The sequence below is a fragment of the Canis lupus genome, assembly GCF_048164855.1.
Source record: "Canis lupus baileyi chromosome 15 unlocalized genomic scaffold, mCanLup2.hap1 SUPER_15_unloc_2, whole genome shotgun sequence".
NCBI classification, from domain to species: Eukaryota; Metazoa; Chordata; class Mammalia; order Carnivora; family Canidae; genus Canis; species Canis lupus.
The window spans coordinates 410,015-434,849 of NW_027326421.1; the positions used below are offsets into that span (position 1 = coordinate 410,015).

General features: G+C 64.7%; 1 protein-coding gene across 16 annotated transcripts in view; it reads left to right on the plus strand.

Annotated features, from left to right (window-relative positions):
• The window catches only part of LOC140629504 (aldo-keto reductase family 1 member D1-like), a 343,573-nt gene that overhangs the window by 157,373 nt on the left and 161,365 nt on the right, over positions 1–24,835 (plus strand). For 2 of the 16 annotated variants that reach the window (XR_012027333.1, XR_012027337.1), the window contains exon 1: positions 15,305–15,625. The exons of 1 other annotated variant lie outside the window; for it this stretch is intronic. The gene's annotated coding sequence lies outside the window, so the exon portion shown is untranslated. Of the gene's footprint in view, positions 1–15,263; positions 15,626–24,835 lie in introns of those variants that run through there. 13 more of the 16 variants (XR_012027335.1, XR_012027334.1, XM_072819023.1 and 10 more) reach the window with 12 other exon arrangements.

Consider the following 24,835-nt stretch of genomic DNA (forward strand, 5'->3'; position numbering starts at 1 on the left):
CTCAACAATGTGCCAACGACCCAAGATTTGAATAGACGTTTCTCCAAATAATGTATATAAATGGTCAATAGGCACATGAAAAGCTGCTCAACGTCACCAGCCGTCAGGGAATCGCAAACCCAGACCCCCGTGAGACACCACTTCGCACCCACTAGCATGGCTGGAATAGAAAAAGGCAGCACTGACAGCAGATGTCGACGAAGATATGGAAAAATTTCCTCACGTTGGAAATCATGTTGGCAGTGCCTTCTAAGGTCAACCAGAGGACTCTGCACTGTTGCTCCGTGGTATGTGCCCACAAGAACAGGAAACGTCCGCACACACGGATATTGTGCACACTGTTGATGGCGGCTTTACTCGCGGTAGCCAACCCAACCGTCTACCCGCCGGTGGATGGAGAAGGAAAGCGTGCTGTATCAACATTAGACTATTGTTTAGGAGTCAAACGAAGCCAAGTACTGGTACATGCTACCATATGAGTGAACTTTTTTTTTAAAAAAAGGTTTTAGTTATTTATTTGAGAGACAAAGCATAAGTGGGGGGGGGGTGGCAGAGGGAGAGGGAGAGGGATAAGCTCCTGCAGACTCCCTGCTGAGTGTGAAGCCCGACACGGGGCTCGATCTCACAACCCTGAGATCATGACCTGCTTTGAAACCAAGAATCGGACGCTCAACTGACTGAGCCACCCAGGAGCCCTAATGTGGGTGAGCTTTGAAAGCCTTATGCTGAATGAAAGAAACCAGACATGAAGGTGTATATATATATGATTAAATTCATATGAATTCTGCAGAATAGGCCAATCTGTAGAAGGATGCTGGCATGACGGTGAGAATGGACTAGGGCTAATGGCTAATAGGGTCCGTGTTTCTTCCCGGGGTGTGAAAGCACCATGGAAGGAGGTAGTGGCTATTGCACAACCCTCCAAACACATTAAAACCACTGAATTGTACCGTTTAAAATGGTGAGTTTAGTGGTATGTGAATCGTACCTCAAAAAAGTAAACAAAGGCAGCCTTAAAAGTGAAATAGCCAGGAATTATTTTCCACGTCTACCATAAAACTCCATGTCCTTAATATACATAAATCTGTTTTTTTTAACCATCACTAGAAACATCAGCAAAGGACACAAAAAGACAGCCTCACATAAAATGAAAGAGAAATGTAGACAGGTAGGACATAGATGGAGAGACTTCTGTTTCGCTAGTGAATTAAAAGGAGATACATGTCCTTGATTTGTACGTGTAGTTTTCTGTGTTTTTTAAAAAAATATTTTCTGCAGTTTGTGCAGGTTTTTTTATTTTAGAATCAGGAGAATTAATCTTCTAAGCTGTGTCAGGCCTTGGGGCAATTCAGGGAACTGGAGCCCTGGCTGGAGGGAGGGAGGGGCCTGCATCTGCCCATCTCCGGGCCACACCTGCCTGCCAGCGGCTGCCCACGGATGGCTGCACAGAGCCACACATCAGCGCAGGGGAGACGCTGGGGCCCCACGCACACGGGTGCAGCTCATCCTGGCCATGCAGCCAATGTGCGGGGGGAGTGATCACCAGGGGCCCCCTTCTCATACTGCGTCGGTCCCTGTTATCCTGTCGCCGGCCAGCCTGGGATCAGCTGCCACAGGGGCGCCCGGGACGAGGGGAGGGGCTGGTGCCCAGGCAGGTGGAGGGCCCTGTCAGGTATCAGGAATCTGGATTCCACGGTGGTGGGGACCGCACGACCCCTCACGGGAGCGAAGGCAAGGGCAGGATGTGCACCCCATCACAGGGAGGCAGTGGCCGTGGGGCCAGGGGTCCAGGAGGGCCCCGGGGATGAGCTCCCCTCAGAACCTGGGGAGGCCGAGCAACAGAGAGGAGACAGCCGGAGCTCCCAAAGCCAGGTGGGTGCACGGACAGATCTACAGCAGGATCTGCGACCTGGCAGGGACGCGGCAAGGACTGAACTGCTAGGGTGCAGCAGGATGGGCCTCTGGGAGTGGGGGTGCATGGCAGGGGCTTGGTCTGCAGCATCCTGCTCCCCACGCTGGCTGGGCTCATGTGCATGTGTGCATGGGTGTGTGAGACCCCTGTGCATCTGTGCTTGGATGTGCATGCGTGCACGTGCACACCTGTGGGTGCCTGTGTGAACACGTGTGCGTGTGCACAGGTGACTGTGTGCATGTGTGCTGTACATATGTGTGTGCCTCTGTAGAGTTGCATGTGTGAGAATGCGTGCATTCACACGTCACTGAGTGTGCCTGTTAGAGAAGCACCCAGGCTGAGGGGACAGTCTGCATTGGGTGCGTGTGCACCTGTGTGTCCTGCGTGCCCTCCAGATACACACACGTGTACTAGTCACAGCGTGTGCAAGAGCACTGTGTGTGCTCGCCGCCTGCCTAGCTGGGGCCAGGCTGCTTCCTGAGGCTCACCTCCCCGACCCCAAAGTGAAACTAACTGTCCCCCATCCCAAAATGGTTGGGTGTGGGCCTCCGGGCAGGAGCCACCTGCGGAGTGCCGTTGTCGTGTGAAGGGGCCCTCTCCTAGGCCAAGGGGCCCAGGGCCCCCACCCTGGGTCTCTGCGATCTGCCTGGAGAAAGGCCCCTCGGTGGCCCCCAGAGCCCAGACACCTGCATACGGCGGGAGCCTCGGGCACTGCCCTCTGGGCCGGGGCAGGTTCTCCCTCCGTGCTTGCTTCTTCCCCGTTGCCTCAGTTAGGAAGGCCCCGGTGCAGGCTTCGACCCTGCTGGCTGCTGCGGGACGGTGGGCAAGCCCTCTGTGCTCAGGGTCCTGAGCCTGTCCTTGCTCGCGGATCTCGGGGGGGACGGACCAGGGAGGATGGACAGCATGCTCACGGCGGGGCCTGGCACGTGGACGGGGCTCTGAATCCAGCCTCCACTCTGGACTCCCCGCAGGAAGTATGACAGCGTCCGTAGGAAGCCGTACCTTTCGTCCGGACGGCGTCACCACGCTTGGGGGCACACTGCATGCACGATTTCAGCTTTTCCTTCTCTCACTTAGCGTGTGCTCACAAGAGCCCTTCATGCCGTTAATACTTTAATGACTGTAGTGCACGGAGCGCTTTCTGCTTCCGCTTGTACGAAGCGATGACCTAGAAATCCAGGGAGGCCTGTGCCTCTCCTCCCCGTGTCCCTTCTGCAAGTCTTCAAGGTGAGGAGGTGCATTTGCGTAGCGTGGAAAGGCTTGCCGCGGTGCTGGGTGCGGTGGGGTCAGCCAGGTCTCTGAGCCTGGTGGCCACGCTGCACCCCGGGTCAGAGCGACAGCAGGACACAGCCACCCTGACGTCCCAGGGCAGGAGCCGTGGCTCGATCATTACGCAGTCATAGATGGAACACGGCGGGTCGGCCAGGCGGCACGCGCACTCCATTTCTACTCTTGTTCACACAGCAGGAAATGCACAGCTTCAGAATCACCAATATTTTCCCAACTGCTCAGAGTTCAGTCCTTTTATTTTATGGACCGCAGCGGGGAGGCAGGCAAGCGCAGGTCCCCGGGCAGAAAGACATGTGTGCCGGGGGCTCTGGGCAGCACATGCGGCCTGTGCCTGCACCTGCCTCCGGGTAACGGGGTAAAACGCAGTCTCGGGCCAGTGCAGACCTACTAAACTGGGGGTGGGTGGCGGAGGGCGGCCCTGCAGGGCCTGCGGTGTGCACATGATTTTCCTGGCCACTGGTTCATGATGTGAAGTTGGGGATGAATCTCCCGATTACGTGAGTCAGCGACACACCTGCAGGTGCAGGCTCCGTGCGCGGCCCTGGAGGGGAGCCCCGAGCAGGCCTCTGTGCAGGACTGGCCACCTGGGCGTTGCTGCGGGATGTGCTCCCCCCCACCATCCGGGGCAATAGGTTTGTTTTGTTTGTTTCTCAAGCGTGCGTGCAGCCCTAAATAGCCCTGTGAGGGGCCTGCAGCCTGGAAGGGGGCCTCAGCAGACCCCAAGTCTGCCGCTGTTGTTTGGAATGTGTGACTCTTTATAGTTTCCACGTGCTCGTTTTCCAGTTTTGTGGAAGTGGCGTCCCCCGTCCTCTGATCACCGAAGCTGCGGCACCAGGCTGTAGAGATCTTCTCGTTGCAGCCTCGTAGTCCGCGGCCCTGTCCGAAGCTGTCTTCCCTGGGCTGGGTGTGGGGCTCACTTCCGGGGTCCCAGTTTCATGGACCGTTTGTGCACCTTTTGGTGCACGTGTGCAAGGCCCCATATGGGTGAACGCATTTACAGGACGACACCATATCGCTTCCCAGGAAGGGCGGCGGGACCGATGACCCTCCTGCTTGGCGGCTCCTGCGCTGCAGCGCCCGCGCGTCTGCGCACCTCCAGGGCGAGGATGGTGTTCGCCGTGACCTCCACGGGCCTTCCTGGTTTTCCCGGTGACCAAGGGGTTGGAGCACCTTCTCCTTTATGCTTCTTTGCCAGTTTGTCAGCTCCCCCTTTTCAGGGTGTGGGTCATTGGTCTTTTTGAGCAATGAGTTCTGTGTGCACGTTGGCAAGAACCCACTCTGAGCTACGTAGGTGGTAGCGATGTCATCTCCAGCTTGTAGCTGGGTTGTTCTTTTTCTTTTTTAAGAAAAATTTTCTTTATTTATTTGAGACCATGGGAGAGAGAGAGAGAACTAGAAGAGGGAGAGGGAGAAGCAGACTCTCCCCCGCGCAGGGAGCTCGACGTGCGGCTCCACTCCAGGACCCCTGGATCATGACCTGAGCCCAAGGCAGCCACATCACCGACTGAGCCCCCCAGACGCCCGCTGGGCTTGCAGGTTTCAGGGCCTTCTTGATGAGCAGAGATGTTCTATGCAATGCCGTCAGATTCGCTCGGTGACCATCTTGCTGTTGGGCTCTTGTTGAAACAACGCTTTCCTGCTCCAAAGTCCCAACACCTCTCCTCCATACTCCTTAAGAGGGGCTAAAACCCTGCCTCTCACATTTGTCTTTATTCCATGGAGACGGAGTTTTGGGGGCGGCGTAGATAAAGAACTGCCCTTTAATTCCCCAGCTATTGAATCTCTACCGCTTTCCTAGTGATCGGTCACGCCGCCTCGTCCCACAACGAGCATCCGTAGCGTGTGGGTCTGCTTCGAGGGCCGCTGTTCCTTCCCACAGCTCGTCCCTCCTCCCCGTGCCTGCGCGTCTCGGCTCCCTGGAGAGCTCTACCCTCGCGAGAAGTTTCAAATCAGCTTGCCCATTTATTTTTAAAGACTCTTCGGGACTCTTGTTGGCGTTGCGATCTGCTTATAGGGCAGTCTGGAGAGAACGGACATTGGGTGTTGGATTCTCTTACCCGTGAATGTAGCCTATCTCTTTCCATTCATTGGGTTCTCATCAATTTCCATGAGGTTTCATAATTTTTCTTCACGGGACTCATGTCTCTTTTGTTAGGTTTATTCCGGCCTCAGCAGCACTTGTCACGCTACCGGTCACCTTGGCGGGGGCTTCTTGTCTCTGTCCTTTCAAGGCCTGTTCTCGGCCTCCCTGTGGCTCCGTGGGAAGCGGCCTGTCCTTCGTCCGGCTGCCCTGAACAGCCGTGCGTGCAACAGCTGTGCTGTCGCTCACCTCGGTCACGACACCGTCACTGCCTCAGAACACTTGTTCACCACCGGCTTGTGCTCCACGTGGGATCGTCGCCACATCTCGGGTCCCTGAGGCTCTACAGCGCGTGTGCTTCTCCTGCTGACGTTGGTGAGGATGCGGGCGACTTGTGCCAGTCCGAGGACGAGCAAGGCCTCCTGAGAAGCCATTGCCCCCCAGGAGCCAGCGTCCGGCCCCCTCCACGTCCCTTCCTCGCTCCCAGTGTCACACATGCAGGAAGGGGGGTCTTCTCTGATGGAATCCATTCAGGGCAAGCTGTAGGTGCCCCATGCCCAAGCCCCTGGGCGCCCGCAGCCTGTGTCACCCGGCCTGCGGTCACCTAGTGACCGCCTGGTGTCATCTGAGGCCGGCGGTCCCCACACCCCTCACGGTCCCCTCGGGCTCCTTCAGGAACTGTTAAGATCCATCAGAGCTTCTGTTCTCCAATCGATCCTGCTGCCTGTTATTCTAGAACAGTCCCCATGCCTTTTCACATAAAAGAAAACTTTTATTTCCCGTGACACACAACCTCCTGAACGGGGGTGGTCCGGGGCTGACTCCACACCCACACTGAGCGGCCCCCGTGTCCCAGCCCCCAGCCCCGCTGGCCTCCCGGGCCCCTGTGGGGGAGGCTTTCCGGCAGGTCCCCAGTGGGGAGGGACCAGCAGGGACACCTCCCTCTATCGGATGACACGTCGAGGCCAAGCACGGGGAACTCTCACCTGGACAGGGGGAGGGCTTGCTCCGGAGAGAGGCTCGCGGCAGAACCAAACCTGTGAGGTGGGTGTGCAAGGCCAAACCCTGAGTTCTGTGGGGTTTTGCCAAGATAACTGTGCCCCCCGCGCTGGTAACCATGGCGAAAATCAGAGTGTGCTCGCAGGTGTGCAGGGGGCTGGGGGCCGCACACTGCTTCCAGTCGCTGCCCCACAGCCGTGTGCGGGACAGGTGACGAGCACCCCAGCCAGCGTCCTGATGGGAGCAGAGGCACACCCACCAGACTCCCCATTCCCCTGGCATGCCGGCAGGAGCTCAATAATTGCACTGGCTAGCCTGCTAAATGCAAGAATTAGCCCGCCTTCCTCTCTCCACATGCACCGTGTCCTTACCTCAAAAGAAATATTACGACCTTCATAACGTATGTTTGCCTCTGCCCGGCGTGGCCAAAGTCCTTTCTCATACACCGACGGATTCACTGCTGCTCCCAGCAAACCTGCAATGTGCTAGATTTCAATCGAACCTCATAGTATTACATTTTTCTGATTATAAAAATCTGTCGTAATACTTTTGTAAACCACAGAAACTCGTATAGAAGGAGGGAAAGACACCCGTGTCCTCATCCACCAGACACACGCAGACACGTGGCTTCGTGCACTGTTGGCGTTTGGGCGCTCTGCCGCACCGCTCCCGGGCTGCAGCACGTCGGTGAGGGCGGGGGGGCCCCCTCGCTGGATGCCGAGGACCACGGGGGATGGGGTAGCTGGCCCTGACTCAGTGGCCCCAGACCCTCGATGTTGTGAGACTCTACGCACCCCAATCCATGAGCACTCGCTGGGTCCAGCACCCGGAGCCCAGCCCTGGGGCCACAGGAGTGGGACATAAAAGTGAGCTAGAAGTGGCCTCTGGAGGTCACAAGGGAGAGGTAAGGACGAGGTAAATAATTGTCACTGGAGACTGTGAGAGTTCCCTGCGCTGCTGCGGAAGACGGCTCCAGGCCGGGCGGGGTGGTCATTCTGCATCACAGCTTCCTTCTCCCACCGCCCGGTGCCCCAGGTTCTGGTCCAGAGCGTCAGGGCCGCTGCCCCGGGATCCTGCGGGGATCCCTCCCCACCCCTCGCAGCGTGGCTGGTGGCCTGCAGGTCTGCGGTCCTGCGGCTTCCCTCTGGGTCGTCTCCTCCTCCTACAAGGACAGGCCCCCTACCTGTCCCTAGACTCGGGGCCCACCCTGATGCAAGACAATGGCATCTCGAGGGCCTTAACCACTTCCAGGTAGACGAGAGTTCTGGGGGGCCCCGTTCCATCCACCACAGAGACAGACATCGAGGGGCGTGGGGCAGGGGGAGGAGGGGTTCCTGCGACACACCCTTACCGCAAGGTGGACACAGGAACCTGGGCTGGCCCGCTGCCAGAGATCTCGGGCTCCGGGCACAGTGACGGCCTCGGGAGTGAGCTCGTGGCCCTGATGGAGCCCGGGAGGTTCTGGCCGAGACCCCAAGTGCATGTGCAGAGGACACCGTCCCCTTCGTGATCGACCCCCAGTATGAGGTGGGTGCCGCTGGGCTCTCTTCTCCGGCACGTGGACGGAGCTGACCTGGGAATGACCCAGGGCACAGGGGCACTTCCCCGTGTGTGCCACTCCTGCTGCAACACCAAACACAGTTTGGGCCTGCACCTGTCAAAGGTGTGCCTGAAGCACCCTGGCAGCCTGGTTTCCACCTCTCTGGCCACTGCACTTGGGCAGAACTCTAAGGCAGGGAATGTTTGGTCCCTGGCCACGCAGGGATGTCTGGGAACAGTTCAAGAATCACCAGGAGGGCTGGGGGCAGCAGGCAGGGATGCTCGGCAAGTGTGCAGGGCAGGGGGACTGGGTAAGTGTGCAGAGCAGGGGTGTAGGGCAGGGGTGTGGAGTGCAGGTGCAGGGCAGAGGTGCCAGGCAAGTGTGCAGGGAGGGTGCTGGGAAAGTACACATGGCAGGGGTGCAGGGCAGGGGTGCTGGGCAAAGTTCATGCCTGGGGTGCAGGGCAGGGGTGCAGGGCAGCTGGTTAAGTGTGCAGAGCAGGGGTGTAGGGCAGGGGTGCTGAGCAAGGTTCAGGGCTGGGGGGCTGGGCAAGGTTCAGGGCTGGGGGGATGGGCAGGGGGGCTGGGCAAGGTTCAGGGCTGGGGCGCAGGGCAGGGGTGCTGGGTAAGGTTCAGGGCTGGGGGGATGGGCAGGGGGGATGGGCAAGGTTCAGGGCAGGGGGCTGGGCAGGGGCGCAGGGCAGGGGGGTGGCCTGCCCAGCCTCTCCCTGAGCGCCATCACGTTACCTGGTGCCACCAGGTATGCTGGTCAAGTCACTGCCAGGCTGGGTGAAACCCAGGTCAGCGGGGTCCTGCCTGAGGCATCTCCGGAGCAGGGGAGGGGGGTAGGGGGCTGGGGGGGAGGGCAGGCAGGGCGAAGCTCCCTTCAGGGTTTTCCCTGAGAACCTGCGCAGTGAAAGGTGCCTGGGTAAGCTGTGAGGCAGAAGGAAGCCTCTTTCTTTCAGAGCAGGGAATGGGAAGACCCTCCCCTCTGCATTTTATGGAAATGGAGCCTCCCTGGGTGGTGGGAGGAGGGCAAGCTGGTGGGCCCTGGGCCGGGCAGGAAACCTCTGGCCTGGCTGGAGGGCACCTGCGGCTGCCCACGGAGTGCAGGGTGGGGGGACGGCGACAGGCTCCCTGGGGGGTCCACACACCCGGAGGGAGAAGAGGGGGACTGGTGGGGGGAGGGGGCTGCGGCCCGTGGTGGTGGATTTGGAAGCAGCCGCTCCCGCCCCGGGAGGCAGAGGTGGCGGCCCTGCCCATGCCAGCTCCGAGCCCAGGCCTTGCACACTGCGCCGCCCGAGTCCAAGTTGAGCACCCCCCGGGGGGCAGAGTCACAGAGCGCAAGGCACCCCGTGTGGGTTTTGGTTTTCCCGTGAATCCCAGATGGCCTTCTCAGCCTCTGGCTCCTATATTTAACCTATTTAATGAGATTTCTTTTCCAGTAATTCCTGAAACTGGTAATCTCTAATTGGGTCAAATTCTCTACCCACCAGCCAGCGATGCTATTTTGTAGCGCAAATCCTCCTGAAGCCTCCCCCTCCCGGCCCAGCTGTCAGAGCCAAAAGCATTGGGCTCCCTGGAGCAGGCCTCAGTTGGTGTCAGCTGGTGTGGGGCAGGGGCACCTGCCGGCCTCCCCACCTTCACACTGACCCCTGGCCCTGGTGACATGAATCCACTTAATGCCCGCCGCCGGGTCCCCGGGTCCCGTGTCACTGTAAATAGCGAGTCTCACGGCTTGGGCAGGGCCGGAGGGGCTTGGGCAGGGCCGGAGGCGAGGCCCGCCTCTCAGGTGGCCTCTGGTCCCCGTGGGGCTGCTCCCCAGGAGAGCGAGTACTATGGCGGGTTTGGTGACCTGCGAGGACCCTGAGCATCCCCAGTGGCCAAACTAAGCCACGCGGAGTAGAACCCGTACACAATCTCATCCTCGTCCCCATTCAGCCAGGGGACCCCGCTCTGTTCAGGGGCCACACCAGCACTGCCTCCAGCGTGCGAGGCTCTCGCGCTCACTGACTGCCTGTCCCCTCCAGTGGCACGCTTTGCGCCTGTGTCCCTGTCTTTCCCCCGCTGGGCTGTGGCTCCTGGTGGGCAGGGTGGGACTTGGTCACCGCTGTGTCTTCAGGACGCAGCACTGTGGGTCTCTTAGGTTGCCCCTGGTGGCCCTGGCTTCGGGGCCTCGGACTGGAGCCCCTGATTGAAGCATATGGGTCCCCGCCCGTCACGCGCGCGGCCCAGGGGTCGCTGAGGGCTGAGGCCGGCCAGCGTTGGTGTGGACACGTGTGCCTCTGGGCTCATCGGGTCATCACGGGACCCAACCAGGAAGGCCAGAGCCCTGTGTCCCGAACGGTAGGGGTCGGGGAGAGGGAGCAAAGGCCCCGTTTCCCCAGACTCTCCTCCTTAGCGATCTGTCACTGAGGTCTCCCTCGGGCGTCTTCCAGAAGGCTCTGCCTCCCGCCGTCCCCAGGAGCCCTGGAGAGGACCGTCGGTCCCCGCTCACCGTCTCTACCAGCCTCGGCCTCGTTCCTGAACTCTGACAGTTTCCAGTTTGCTGCCCCGGCCTGGCCTGGGGACAGAGCAGGCTTTCAGGGGTGGCCCCCAGCCCAGTCGATTCCCGGGAGGACCACGCACTGTCCTTTCTGAGAGGACTGTGGCCACAGGTTCTACGTCAACCAACGGATGCTGGAGCTGCGTCCGAGCTGCCTCCGTGTCCTACCTGTGCTCTGGGATGATGCTCAGGGCAAGACCGACTCCCCTGACCGCCCTTGCCCCGTACCTCCCGGTATCCGGGGCACAGCGCCTGAGGACCGCTGCCCCTTGAAGCCACACTCGGGTCCAAGGCACACGTGGCAATAGTGGCTCCAGCTGTCACGTCCTTTGTCTTCCCCGGGATCACCAGGAATAAGTGAAAACCCACCCGGGCCCTGGGAGCCTGGCACGGGCGGAGCCACTGCATGCAGGGGACACGCATCCCCTCATGTCCACTGCCAGGCCGGGGGTCCCGTCCTCCTTGGGAAAGTGCCTGCCCGGGATGTGGCATCTTTCGGGTTTAGTAGAAAGCAGCTGCGGTCTAGAGGAGCCGGAGGGGACACACTTTGGCCTCTTGAAGGAGGGGAGGTCACATCTGGGAGGAGGGCTCTCCCTTCAAACTCCTGAGTGGACGTAGATGGGCTGGAAGGGGCTGCCTGTCACCTAGAGCGTCCACCCCGCCTCCACCAGGGGCCATTAGACCGTCCCCTCGCTTGCGGCTGCCGTCCAGCGTCCTGGGGTCCTCAGGAACCTCCCACCCTGCCTTACCGACCTCCACCGCAGCCTCAGTCCTGGGCTCAGTGAGACCCTTCTGCCCGGCCCGGGGCCAGCGTCCACTCATTTGAGGCCACTTGGCCCCCCAGGAAGACACAGACCTCGCAGGACCCCTGGCTCTGAAGAGAAGAGGTCAGTTCCAGCAGCTCCGGGTCTGGGGTTGTTGTCTGGGCACCACAGTTCTGGTCCTCCAGAGCTCAGGGTACCAGTTCCATCCACCGCCTCCGGTTGCTCACCCTGCTGGGGGCCCGGGCACGGTCATGATGGCACAGCCGGGCTGCACTCTGCCCCCCCAGGGCTGGCCAGAGGTCACACGCTGTGGCTGCTTTCTGGGAGCCCTGGCCACAGTTTTGAGCACATACGTATTTATTTGTGGGGTCACTGCGCTGGCCCCGACCGCTCCCACCGGCCAGCAGTCCTGTTCTGCTTAGGGCCGAAGCCTAGTGATAAGCAAAATGCCCCCGTGCCCGTGACACCAACTCCTACCGCCGGCCAGGTGTCCCTACAGACCGGGCATGCAGTCTGATGTCGTCTGGAGCCTGGCACTCTGGGCTGGTCTGACCCCCGGGCACGGCGGCAAGGACGCCGCGAGCCCAGGGCCCCGTGCAGGGAAGGGGCAGAGCCAGCTGTGAGGCCCCAGGTGGTCCTCCTGGCCATTGAGGTATGGGGACAGCGATGGGTGAAGGGGGACATTAGTGGGTCCTGTCCTGCCGCTCTGCTGTGTGGCTCGGCGACCACCCACCTGCCCATCCAGCTGTGGCCCCTGGTTTGGCTGGAGGACCCGCTCACTCTCCTTGTCGGCCGCCTGCGCCCTGGGGGGCCTCAGCCAGACGGGTCAGTGTCCTGCCGTGGGTGGGGGTGTGTGGCCAGTGGCCGCCCGGCGTGGTCCTCAGTCCGTCCTGGCCGCCTCCAGCTTCTGGATGGAGTCCTTGCCCATTCCTGCTGGAGGAGTCCCGGTCGGATCCCTGTGGCCATTTCCAGTCTCCGTCCACACTGCGTTCCTGGGCTCCCTCCCCTCCGGCAACCAGTCACCGGGACGTATCCGGGAAGGTGCCTGTCCAGGCACCAGGGACAGGAGGAGGCTGAGCCCCGTGTCCAGGTTTCTACGGCTAACGGAGCCCGTGGCGGGGCCCTTTGATCCCTGGACACAGTCTTGGCAAAATGAGCATTCCTGACCCACTTCCCTGGTGAGGACCACCCGCCTGGTCCCCTAGTGGCCTGCATTTCCATGGGGTTTCCAGAAGACCCACGGGGAAACTTCATTCCCAGATCCACCCCGGGAGGAACACTGGCCTGGAGGCCGAGTCTCTGGCAGAGGCCCCAGGAACGTGGCGAGTGCCCCCAGACAGAAGCCGGCTTACGGCGATCTCCCTGGCTGCTATGGCCACTGTGTGCAGGGCCTGGCGGTCACAGGGTCCTGCGCGCCCAGAACACTGACCAGCTGGCGCTCCTGCATGCTCTGTGCAGCCTCTGCGTGCACTGGGGGTAACCCCGCGGGCCGGGAGCTTTTACATCCCCGATTCGCCGAGTAGATGGGGCACGGAGAGGGAGACTAACCTGTGCAGAGTCACGCAGCTGGGGGAGGAGGCACACGACTGCGCTCTTGGCCTGGACACCACATGCTGCTGGCGAGGCCGCAGCCCTGCCGTTCGACGCCCACCGCCGTCCCGCAGAGTTCCGGGGTTTCTGGGTCGGACAAGCCCTCAGCCGCGGTGAGCCTCAAAGGCAAAGCCCGAGATTTGGGATCGATGACAGGTCCGAGGAACGCCCGGCTGTGCTCCTGCTCCAGGAGGTCCGCGTTCCCGTCTCTAACGAGGCGCTGGCGATGCCCGGTGGTGTGCTCCGGGACTGGGGACACAGGATGACTGACCACGATGGCTCCCGTCCCTCTGCTCACGTCCCTTGGGGAGGGACGAGGTGCCTCCAGGAAGAGCAGAGTGTCTCATCCCGGTCTGTGCAGCAGCCACTCTGCTGTTGGTCAATTTTGACGATCCGTCGTGGACAACGGTATCCAGGGCCGACCGCGTGCTGGGGTGCTCGTGGCCAGGGTCGCCCGCACGCAGCCCCGAGAGCAGGGGTGTGGATACCTGTTCCCATAGCCGTGGGGGCCGGAAGGCTGGGATGAGGGTCTCAGGGCCGAGTTCCCTGGGGGAGGAACCTCCCACCTTCCCGTGGCTCCTGTTTGCCGCAGGGTCACCGCCTTGTTTCTCCGAGTGTGTGCGTGTCTGTCTCCCGAGGTCCCCTTTGTGGAAAGACACCAGTCCTGTTGGATTAGGACCCACTCTATCCCAGGGTGGCCTCATCTCAAGGACGTCTGCGTGACCTTAGTCCCAGAGAAGGTCACGTTCTGAGCTACTCGGGGTTAGGAGCTCAGCATGTGGATTTTGGAGGGGGGGAGACACGATTTAACTGATGACATCCGCAGGAGCACGGGGTGTGGGCCCCGCGGTGTGTCTCAGACAGCGTGCCCGTCCTCCTCCCTGGCTGCAGACTGCCCAGCCGACGGGACCAGAGAGGATGAGTGCACCCGCAGCCCCTGGCCCATGGCACCCACCCCGTACCCCAACCCGGGTGCCATCAGGGGCTCCCAGGGGGGCCTGGTGTCTCCGTCTCTGTGTCTCTGTAAAGGAGATGGACGCAGATCCTGCCCATGACTGTGCTGCTGACGGGGGAGGGTGCTGTGACCTGGGTCCCAGGGCATTGGTCATTCCTCCGTTGTTGGATGGCTTGCTGGATTTTTGGACATTACTCAGCTTTCCTTCCATAATACCATTAGGACGTAAAAATACACGTTTAGCCAGAGAGCCCACTCTTGGTCCTCCATGCTTGAGCGACTGTGTGGACTTTGCTACCTGTGGGCACAGGTGAGGAACACGTCGTCCTGTCTTCTGAAAACAGGGAGGGCCGGCAAATTCCAGTCCCCCTGCCCCAGGGGCTGCCAGAAAGAGCCCTGGGCACTGGGGGACAGGGAACTGCGGTGGAGCCAGGAGGGCTGCGCTGGGGAGGCCTGTGCAGGAGGAGGGGCCGGCGGCCACCAGGCGAGGTGACCTGAGCTGCTGGGGATGGCACAGCGGGTGCTCCTGGCCAGGCAGATGGCGAGGTGCCGCGTCTACAGCCACCGGGGCTGACGTGTGTTGCCCGTGTTGTGCCGCGTGGAAAGTGGCCCCTTGACGTGGCCCAAATGATGCGGTTTCCCACTCTAGACCTGGAGCCCACAGAAGAGCGGCGGGCTCCAGGGAGGGGGACAGCGGCGGCGGCAATTCCCTGGTGCCTGCGAGACAGACCCAGGCCTGGGGGGCTCAGGTGCGTCCTGGGGCCCGAAGGCACCCGGGAGGGCCCTGCTGCTGCCTCCCGGGACTCTGGGGACCCTCAGTCCTGCCTGTGCGTGGGGAGGGGGACAGCGAGCAGAGGGGGACAGCGGGTCTGCGGCTTTGCCGGGGCCATCCTCCTCCGCGGGGCGCGGGGCGCGGGGCGGCCGCTCGGCCCCTCCGCGGGGTGAGCCCAGGGGCGGCCCCGTGGACACCCAGACAGCGGGGCGTCCCCGGGCTGCAGGTGCGGAGGGCAGGCCGCAGGGCCCCTCCTCCCGGGACTCTGGTCCGTCCTCGGCCCGGCCGGTGGGTCCTGCAGCCCGGAGGCCTCCCCGCTCGCTGCCGGTGCGCAGGGCCGGGGCGCCAGGTCCCGCGGTCGGAGGGGTGCGGCCCCCGTCCTCGCCCCGCAGGGTGCTCCGCGCTGCGGGGGGCGGCGCGCGCCGGCGGGGAAACTGAGGCTGCGGCGGCCGCGGGGGGACTGGGGGGGGGGACCGCGGGCGGCGCAGTGCGCAGGCGCGGCGGCGGGAGGGGCCGCGCTCGGGGCAGCCTGCGCCCCAGTGTGCCCGCCGCGCCCCGCGCCTCCCGCCCGCCCCGCCCCGGCCCCGCCCCGGCCCCGCCCCGGCCCCGCCCCGGCCGCCCGCACCGAGCTGAGAGGGCGGGGGCGCCGCGCGGCCCGGGCGGCGGCGGCGCAGGCGGAGGCCTCCGGGGGCGCTGCTCCCGGCTACACGCTGCGGCGGCGCAGGCGGCCACGCTGAAGGCGCTGGCGGTGCTGAGCGCGCTGGCGGGCGCTGGCCGAGCTGCTGGGCGCGCCGGGGCCCGCGGGCGGCCTGGCCCGGGGCTCGCCCCCGCGCACTGCGCGCTCTTCCTGGCGCTGCTCGTGGCCACCCACGTGCGCTCGCCGCGGGGCCCGCAGCTGCGGCAGGTCGGCCCGCTGGCGCTGCTCTTCAGCCTCGCCTTCGCGCTGCTCTGCTGCCCCGTGGCGCTCGGCCGCCCCGCGGGGACCCCGGCCGGCGCGGCTGCGGGCGCGGCGGCCGCCGACCAGGGCGTGTGGCCGCTGCTGCTGGTCCCCTTCGTGTCCTACGCCCTGCTGCCCGTGCGCAGCCTGCTGGCCGGCGGCTTCGGGCTCGCGGTGGCCGCCTCGCACCCGCTCATCACCGCCACCCCGGCGCCCGCCGACGCCCGCGCCTCTGGAGGACGGTGAGTGCCCGGGGCGCGCCCTCGCCGCCCGGCTCAGCTGCCCGGAGGCACCCGGGACGCGGCGCGCGGGGTTCGGGGTTCGGGTGGGCCCGGAGGGGGAGGGGCCGCTCGAGGTCACCCGCGCCGAGGACGCGGCGGGGCTGCGGGGCTCAGCGCGGCCCTGGGGACCTGCGGGCTGGGGACCCGGGACCGCGCGGCCGGGACCTGACCCGAGTCAGGCCGCTGGGGAGCCCAGGTCGGCGCTCCTGGCGCCGCGCATCCCTCCCGCGGGGGACGAAAGTGGGCGCGGGCTCGGGGTGCGCTCCAGTGTGCCCGGACCTCGGGGGGCGCGAGCACAGCCCCCCTCCCAGCCTGCGGCACCCCGGGGATGCGGGCGGCCACGAAGACTCGGGTCCCCTCCAGTCTCTCTCGTGCTCATGGTGGACCTCTCTCCAGGGTAGGAAAACGGGTTTGCCAAGGTCGAGCAGGGCTCCGGTTCCTGCTGCCCCCACCCACCCTGCTGGGACCTGACCGGGGCTGCCGGCAGCTGAACTTTGTCACTGCCTTCCAGGTGGGCCAGCGGGGCCGCTGGGAGGACCAGGCGCCACCGCTCCCCAGGGGCTCCTCCCAAGCCGGGGACTCCTTGGACAAGACAGAGGTCTTTGCGCTGTGGGGCTCCTGGAGCCTGTCTGGGCGGTGGAGCCCCACCCGGCCCACTGGGGCTTGGAGGGACCTTAGGAAGGGCCTGGTTTCTGCCCCCTGCGGCAGCAGCTTTGTGGCAGGAGGATGGGGGGTGGGGGGTGGGGGGTGGGGAACAGCTCACCTGTGGAGAGAAGGTGGCAGATAGAGGGGATGGGGGAGATGAGGGGAGGCTGCACAGGGCAAGAGCTGGGAAGAAGGGAGAGGTGAGGGGACCAGGATGGTGATGCCAGGGGTGCACATGGTCAGAGGGGCCGTGGATGCACAGGGTAGACTCTCGCTGGAGGAGCAATTTGGGGCCCACAGAGGCCAACATGTGCTGGAGGCTGGGGGGGAGGGGACGGGGGAAGGGAGCTGTGGAGGTGGGAGGATGGAGGGAGATAGTAGGGGTGTAGGCCAAGTCAGAGGTGAGGTGGAGAAAATGGGGAAGAGGGCCTGAGGGAGGGGAGGGGGGTTCTGTTCTGGAGGGTTCTGCAGCAGGCCCCCTGCTTGCTTGCCTCTTGTCAGTGGCCTGTGGCCTCACTGGCTGTCCTTCGGGGGATGCCACTGTGCCCCTCCGTCTTGGCTGACGAGGGGAGCCCCCAGCAGGACAGCCTCCCCTCCGGGACTGGGAGTAGGTGGCCCTCAGCCAGGTGGGCTCCAGGTGGGGGGAGCCTGAGCTGACCTGGCCATGCAGGCCCAGGGCCGGGGCTGCTCTGGGTTCTGGTGTACCAGAGGTTCAGCTGGTTCAATGAAAGGCCGCACTGTTGGTTTTTCGGGGGGGGGGGCAGTTTTTATACAGTTTCTGGTCATTCCTTCTAGACAATTAAGGGAGAGGCTAGAGTCTTTGAAGGTGCCTGGGGCACAAGGAGCTCTGCCCCCAGGATAAGATGAGCCCCTGTATCGTCCAGGCAGGGAACCTGTCTGGGGGCCGTGGACCTGGGGGGGGGGGGTTGGCTGCTGGTGGCTCACTGGCAAGGCACACTTTCCCGCACAGAGCCTCGGTTTCCCTACCTGCAGAGCTGCCAGGCAGGTGGAAACCTGCTGGGAAAGCACATACGCAGAGTCTCCTGCCACTTCCCAGTTCTCTTGGCTTCCTTAGAACGTTCCCGTCCAAGTCCAGGCGTCACTACTGGTGGTGGCGATGTGGGCGGACGGACGGGATGGGCACAGACACACGTGTGGGGGACCTGGGGTGCAGTCTGCAGTTCAGTCTGGACGCCAGTGGGGAAGGTGGGAGCCCCATGTGCCAAGCGGGTCCTCCTCTGCTGCTCCGCAGCCTCCCTGCTACCCCGTGGTGCAGTCACATGCCCACAGCCCCATATTCCTCAGGATCTGGTTTGGGGTAAGCAGAGGCCTCGCAGGCGACAGCTGGAGGCCCTCAGGAGGCTGTGGGAGGCCCGGGTGATGGACGGTGACTGAGGCCCTCTGTGTCAGTGCGGTGGGAGAGAGCCGTTCCTGCTGGGGGCGCTGAGATGGGGGGGGTCAAGCCCCAGCCCCCAAGCCTGGGCGCCTCCACAGGGAGGTTCCTGCAGCAGTCTTGCACTGCCCTGGTGTGCGGAGCTCTGGGATGTAACCATGTGCTTTGGGGACCCTGTGGCACCAGGCTGGCCCGGCCTGAGAGCACCCAGGAGCGCCCTGACTGGACAGTTGAAATACGGGGTACTGCCTTTCCCCAGGAGGGGTGCCTGCTGCTGTGCTCAGCTCTGGCAGAAGGAGTTTAGGGACAGAGTCAGTCTCATCCCTCTCCCCAGCCCCCAGGAGGAGCCTTGTAAATATCAGCCAGACTGGGTCCATTTCCTGTCCCCCTCCCCCCTCCCCATTGTATCTAAACACAGCGCAGAAATTCATTCCAGCAACGTGGGGGAACCAACATGTTGCAGAACGCTTGAGACCTGCTCAGGGGCAGGGCGTGGGGGGGTCTAGGACATGGGGGGGGGGTGGGGGGAAGAGGAAGACATCACAGGTGTGATCCCTGCTCCCTTGGGGTGGGTGGCACTTGGGACCTTGAGGGGTACAGCTTGAGGAGGGAGTGGCTGTGTTTGGGGACAGGGGTGCAGTGGTGGGGAAGTAGGGTTAGTGTGCGTGTCCAGGTCCTGGCCTTGGAGTGGTGGCTGGGGCAGCGGGCTTTGTCTGCAGAGGAGCAGCAGGGGGGGGGTCTCTGCCCACCCCTGCCTTGGGTTGTCCCCGTAGGGGCACCAGCCTCCTCCCTTCCTCCAGCTTCCTCCCCTGTGGCCTCAACCCCCAGGGCCCCAAATGACCACTTGTTGGCCAGGGGGGAGCAAGAGCCTGGGTTTTCCTGCACGCGTCCAGGGCCCACTGCCGTGTGCAGAATGGCCTTGTTCGGTGGCCTGTCAGTGGGGGTGACATGTACTTCGTGTCCCCCTGTCCCGGGTGCTGGGCCGCGGGCAGGACAGGACAAGGCACCCTGACCCTGGAAGTGAGGTTTGGCGGTTCCCGGCTCCTCGGTCGCCTGAGCTCTGCGGGGAGCTCCGGTGCTGCAGCGGAGGGGGGGGCGGCCTTGTCCCCGCCCTCAGGGCCCGGAGCCCTGGCGACCTGCTGCGCACCGAAGGGCCCGTGCCCACGTGTGCCCAGGTGTGCGCCGCGGGACCCTCTGGGCGCCCGCCCGAGCCGCGACTCCCCCTCCCGCTGCAGGCCGCCCCGCCCTCCACCGCAGCTCGGCCGGACCCCCGCCCCCCATCCCGGGGCCTCTCTGACCCCCGTCGGCCCCCGCCCCCATACCAGGACCCCACCCCCCGCCCCGGTCCCGGGCCCCTCCCCTGCCCCCTCCCCTGCCCCCCCTCCTGGCCTCCGGACCCCTCCCCCTGCCTCCTCTAGGTCCCCGCCCCCGCCCCCGTCCCCGGCCCCTCCCCTCCCCTCCCTGGCCCCTCTCCTTGCCTCCAAGCCCCACCCCCTGCCTCCTCTAGGTCCCGCCCTCCACCCCCCCCCGCACCCCCCCCATCCCGGGCCCCTCCCCTGCCTCCCGGCCCCTCTCCTTGCCTCCGGACCCCTCCCCCTGCCTCCTCTCGGTCCCCCCGCCCCTGCACTGCCTCCCCGCCCCTCCCCCCACGGGCCCCGCCCCTGCTGCCCTGCGCCCCCGCAGCCGAGCGCTTTACCAGCCGGGCCCCTCCCGCCACAGGGACGCGCGTCCTCCTGCCCCATCTCCCTGGGCCTCCTCACCTCGTTGGCTCACCTGCTGGCGCCTCCACCTGCCGCGGCGGACAGGTGCTGCTGGGTGCGGGCTGGAAGGGGGAGGGAGGCGGGTGGGGTCCCCTGGCTCCGGGGCAGTTGGGGGCGGGGAGTGCAGTTCTCCGCCTCTGAGGAGCTGAGGAGGGAGCCCGCAGGCAGCCTCCTGGGTCTCGACCCCCTGTCCCTAGGCCTGTGGTCGCTGGGCAGGGCTCAGCCTCCCATCACTGCATACTCGCAGCCCGGACGCTCCCCGAGGCCCGGGAGGTGTCGGGGTGTCCTCCAGGCTTCCAGGGCCGTGTCCGGCGGGCATCCCACCGGGACACCTGATTCCTCACAGGCGACACTCCCACACCTGCCCTGTTGGTCCTCGGGTCCCCTCCCCAGGATCTGGTCTGCTGTCCTCCCTCCAGGGCGGCTGGCCCTGACCTGAAGCAGCCCGGGAATGGCCCGGGCCAGGGCAGCAGGAATTGGGCAGGTGGCCCGCACGCTGAGGGGATACATCCTAGCCTCAGGCCAGGGACTGTTTCTTGCTGCCCCAGCAGGTGCCAGGTATGGGTCCTGGGACTGGGACAAGCCCCAGGGACTGTGAGGGCTGGAGTCTGGCCCCACCTGGGGACCTGGTGGGGGCGCAGGAGACAGGCTGGGCAGACAGCTGTGATGACTCCGTACTTGTCCCGGTTGTGCCGCCTTCCCTGGGAAGCTCTGTGACCCACGCTTGGGTGCCAGGCCTCGGGCTAGGGGCTGGGGGCCCAGTGGGAATGAGATCCCCTGCCCTCTAGGAACTTACTGTCTGTGGGGGGACGCTGGCCTGTGCCGGGGAGCCTGTGACCTTCAGAGGTGCGTGAAGGGGACGGGGCGGGCGGAGGGCTCAGGGCGGCATCCTGAGGCCCGTGTGCTCCAGGCTGGAAGGATGAGGCCCAGGGCAGCCTTCGGGGCCTGGGGTCAGGCTCAGCCCAGGGGGTGGGCGAGCCAGAAAGGGCAGGTGAGGGCTGCAGGGCACGTGGAGCAGCTTTAGTTTCTTTGAAAAGCCGTGTCGAGGCGCTGCCAGCCTCTTTATTTATTTTTTATTTTTAAGTTTATTTTTATTTACTTTTGTTATATTTTATTGGAGTTCAAATTGCCAACATATAGCATAACACCCAGTGCCCATCCCATCAAGTGCCCCCCTCAGTGCCCGTCACCCAGTCACCCCACCCCCCGCCCACCTCCCTTTCCACCACTCTGCCAGCCTTTTTAGCAGAGTGGTCTGATCGGGTTTCTGTTTGGGGATTCCTGGGATGCAGTGGGGAGCAGGGATCACACGAGTGGACGTGGGTGCTGTGCCTGGCTCAGACCAGAGCGACATCCTTGGGGCCGTGTCTGCTTGCCACTGCCCCCACCTGCTGTGGGAGCTGCCCAGCCGCCTGCCCAGAGACGATTGTTCTAGGGCGATGCCCGTCTCCTGTCCCCTCTCCCAGGTCCCCAGGGCCAGGGCTCATCTCCCAGGGGGACAGACAATCTGTGCTGTGTCCCTGCAGATTCAGCCCTTAACGTCCTCATCCCGTTTCCCGACTCAGACGGCGTGGCGGGCCGGTGTGCAGGGGTGCTGGAGCTCCTGGCTGTGGGTACTTCCCCCGTGCCTCGGTTTCTTCTGGGGTGGCTCCGGGGCTTTGTAGGAGCGCGTGCAGCTTCTTGTGCCCTAGGTGTGGGGCCAGCGCTCGGCCAGGTGAGAGCCGCGTCTTGTTACTGCTCGGGGCCTGTGACCCGCCAGCTTTCTCTGACTCAGTGCCCCCGTGTCTGGGCTTGGTCGAGTGACGCCCCCGTTGGCTGGTGGTGGCCAGACTGTGCAGACTGTGTCCTCCGGCTGTGCTGTCGCCGCTCTCCCCCTCCTGCAGTGCGGCCGGGGTGCCCCGCGGTGGCAGCCACAAGGAGGCCTGTGTCCGTGGCCTCAGGGCTTAGGTGGTCCACTTGCCCGCCAGGCAGGGGGCTCGGGTCGGGGCAAGAGGGACAGACCCCACGTTGCCTGGCTCCAGGTGCCTCGGTTCACACCGCGGGGCTGGACAGGCAGGCAGGAAGGACCCGCTTAGTAGGGCTGGGCACGTGCGGCCCCCCCTTGTGGCCCGTGTACACGCATGCACACATGCACTGACGCCTCCCACAGATGCACCTGCAGACACATCCACGCCCTCACGCTTCACGCGCACGTCCTCACACTTGTCCACCTTCACACCCCCCCACATACACACACAGGCACGTGCTGCGCACCCCACACATCGTTCCCGTGTTGACGTCGCCGCGTTCTTACCTGAAGGATATGGGACCCGGGCCCTCCAGCTTCGTGACCCTGAGAGGCCTCAGAGACGGCCCAGAAAAAGAACCAGCCTGGGCTTCGTCTGGGGGGGGGGGCGGGGTTGCAGAATGTGGGTCAGCGACAAGGGCCGGGACCCCTGCCCAGCCTGGTACCGTGCCCCTGAAGCTCCCACCCTCTGCTCCCCGATGTGTGGGCCGAGGGGGCGGCAGGCTGTCCCTCGCTCCCGCCTCAGGACCCTCCCTGGATCCTCCTGTGTTCCTGGCCCCTGGAGCCTGTGCTCTGGGACTGCGGGTGGCGGGACCTGCTGTGATCTCTGAGCTGCTGGTGTCTGGGCTGCCTCCTGCCCTCAGGCCCGGAGGAAGGCTCCCTGCTGATCAGAGAAGGGCTCGTTGCTCCCCGGTGCTGTCCCTGTGAGGCCGCTGCGTGCACAAGTGCGTGTGTTGGTAGCATTCGGAGCCCTGAGGCCCACCAGGACCTGCAGGTCTGGATGTCTGGGTCTGAGGCTGCTCACTCTCTCTCAGCACCCAGGACCCATTTTGCTCTGGGCTTGTTGCAGTGTCTGTGGCCCGAGAGCTTGGGTGGAGGGACCGCAGTATGGCTGTCCTGGGTCTAGGTCTGCAGTTAGGGGCACTTCCCTTGGTGGGGAGCAGGGCTGGACGGGGAGCCTGACCAGGTTGGAGCGGCCCACGGTGACGGTGACTGTGTGGGCAGTGTGGCTGCTCAGGCCCAGCGTCCTGATCGAGCTGCTCAGGGATCCCCAGGGAGGAGATCCCAGAGAAGGAGACAAGGGGACAGAGTGCCCATGGAGGGACCCGGGGGCCGGGGGGGACAGGGTGTCCATGCAGGGACCTGGGGGTGGAGGGGGGATGGGGCGCCCATGGAGGGAACCGGGGGCGGGGGAGACGGGGTGCCCATGGAGGGACCTGGAGGTGGAGGGGGGATGGGGCGCCCATGGAGGGAACCGGGGGCGGGGGAGACGGGGCACCCTTGGAGGGACCCGGGGACTGGGGGGACAGGGCGCCCATGGAGGGATTTGGGGTTGGAGGGGGGATGGGGTACCCATGGAGGGACCCAGGAGTGGAGGGGGGGACGGGGCACCCATGGAGGGACCTGGGGTGGAGGGAGGATGGGGTGCCCATGGAGAGACCCAGGGGTGGAGGGGTGATGGGGCACCCATGGAGGGACCCAGGGGTGGAGGGACACGGGGGTGGAACGGGGACGGGGCACCCATGGAAGGACCCGGGGGGGGACGGGCGCCCATGGAAGGACCTGTTGGGTGGGAGGACAGGACGTCTGTGAGAGGATCCCCTGCACACAGGCACAGGGTGTCCATCCAGGCGGGGGACCTGAGGACAGGGGCCGTGGCCCGGGGCGAGGTGGGGTCACAGGAAGGGTTGGGAGCCCTCCTCCTCCTGGCGTCGTGCAGCAGAGCAGGTATGCGTGGGCGTGCGCTCCTGGGCGTGCAGTGGCACCGGTGGTGCTTCTGCGGGGCCAAGTGGGCGTCTCCTCAGGTGACGCGGACCCCGGCCTCCAGGAGCGAGGCCACCTCCGAGGCACGGACCAGCCTCTTGGTTGGCACCGTGTGCCCCAGTGTGCGGACGTGAGGCCCGACAACTGGGAGAGGAGAGTGTGGCCGTCAGCCAGGCCTGCGTCCTGCCCTAGCCCTCTGGCGCCCATGGCCTCGGGGGGCCGCCCCCCAGCAGTCTCCCTAGGGCCCTGTGTCCGCGTGACCATGGGACACGGCGAAGCGGGCGGCCATCTGGGAGCTTCCTTCCCAGGTCCCCGCCCCACTGTAAAGCCAGAGTGCGGCCCCCGGGGAGGCTGGGCTGGTCATGTGTGTGGCCCCTGTCGTCCGTGGCGGCACCCGGGGCCCCTTCTGAAGCAGCCTGGGGCTCCCCGGGCTGGGCTCTTCCCCTCGGACACGGCCCTTCAATCCGGATGGCGTCTCCCTCACCTGTCCTGAGAGCCCACCTGGTGACCTTGGCCCTTGCCGCCTCTCCCCGTGTGCGAACAGCCCGTCCCTGTCCCCGTGGGCACAGGGGCCGGGCCTCTTGGGAAGGGGCCCAGCGCGGGACCTCGGCCAGTGACGCCTCCCCCTCTCCCACCCCTGACCCCGCAGCCTGTGGTCACCTTCATCTCTGGGAAGCTCACGGCAGCTGCAGCCCACCCCCTCCTGGTGGGTGCCGGCCCCAGCTCCCCCCACCCACGCTGAGCCTCTCCAGACCTCATGCCCAGCCCACGGCCAGGGCCTCTGCTGCCGTGTAGACCCCTCACTAGAGCTCAGGAGCCTGGACACCCGGCTTACATTCGCGTAGTCCCGCGCCCTCTGCACTTCCTGATGCCCCAGAACCTGCCGCTGGGTCCTTATCCCCAGTCCCCTTGTCCCGAGATCACCTGCTCCCGCTTCTGGGCGGTCCCTCTTCCACCGCCAGGTACCCCTCACCTTCGGGCCTGGCCCCCCTCCTCCCAGCCTCTACTCTTGTCCTGGACAGAGGATGAGGGGAGGGTGAGGCCAAGGCCAGCCCCCCACTGGCAATGAGCCTGGCCACCCTGGAGCCGTGGGACCCAAAGTGGCTGTGCCTGGATCCGGAGGTGGCTGTGCGGGGCCTGGGGCGGGCGCTCGGGCTGTGTGCCAGCCTCTGTACAGCCGCATCCTGCCGCTAGGTGTGGGCGGTGGGGTGGCAGGCTGTGCCTCAGGCTCTGCGCGATCTGGACGCGGTGGCGCCTGGCCCCCTGCATTCCCGGGTCGCCGTGTCCCCACTGGGTCTGCAGACACTCCCGCCGCTCCGGGCTGGCAGGGTCCTGGCTCTGCTGCCCCTGCCCGGCCTCCTGGGGGCGGCCCGCCCTCCTGCCGCGCCTCGAACCCTGGCTCCTGGCTTTGAAAGCGTGTTCTGTGGTTGAGTTCTCCGTCTCAAAACTTGTCAGTGGCTGTGAGGTTCAAGGTGATGCCTGTGGTCGGCACGGCCGTCGTCACTCTGTGCGTGGTGCAGCCCGTGGCTTCTGGAGTAGGTGTGCGTCAGACGGGGCGTGACCCCGGGGGCAGGGAGCCCGTGCTGCAGCAGCAAGGGGAAGGC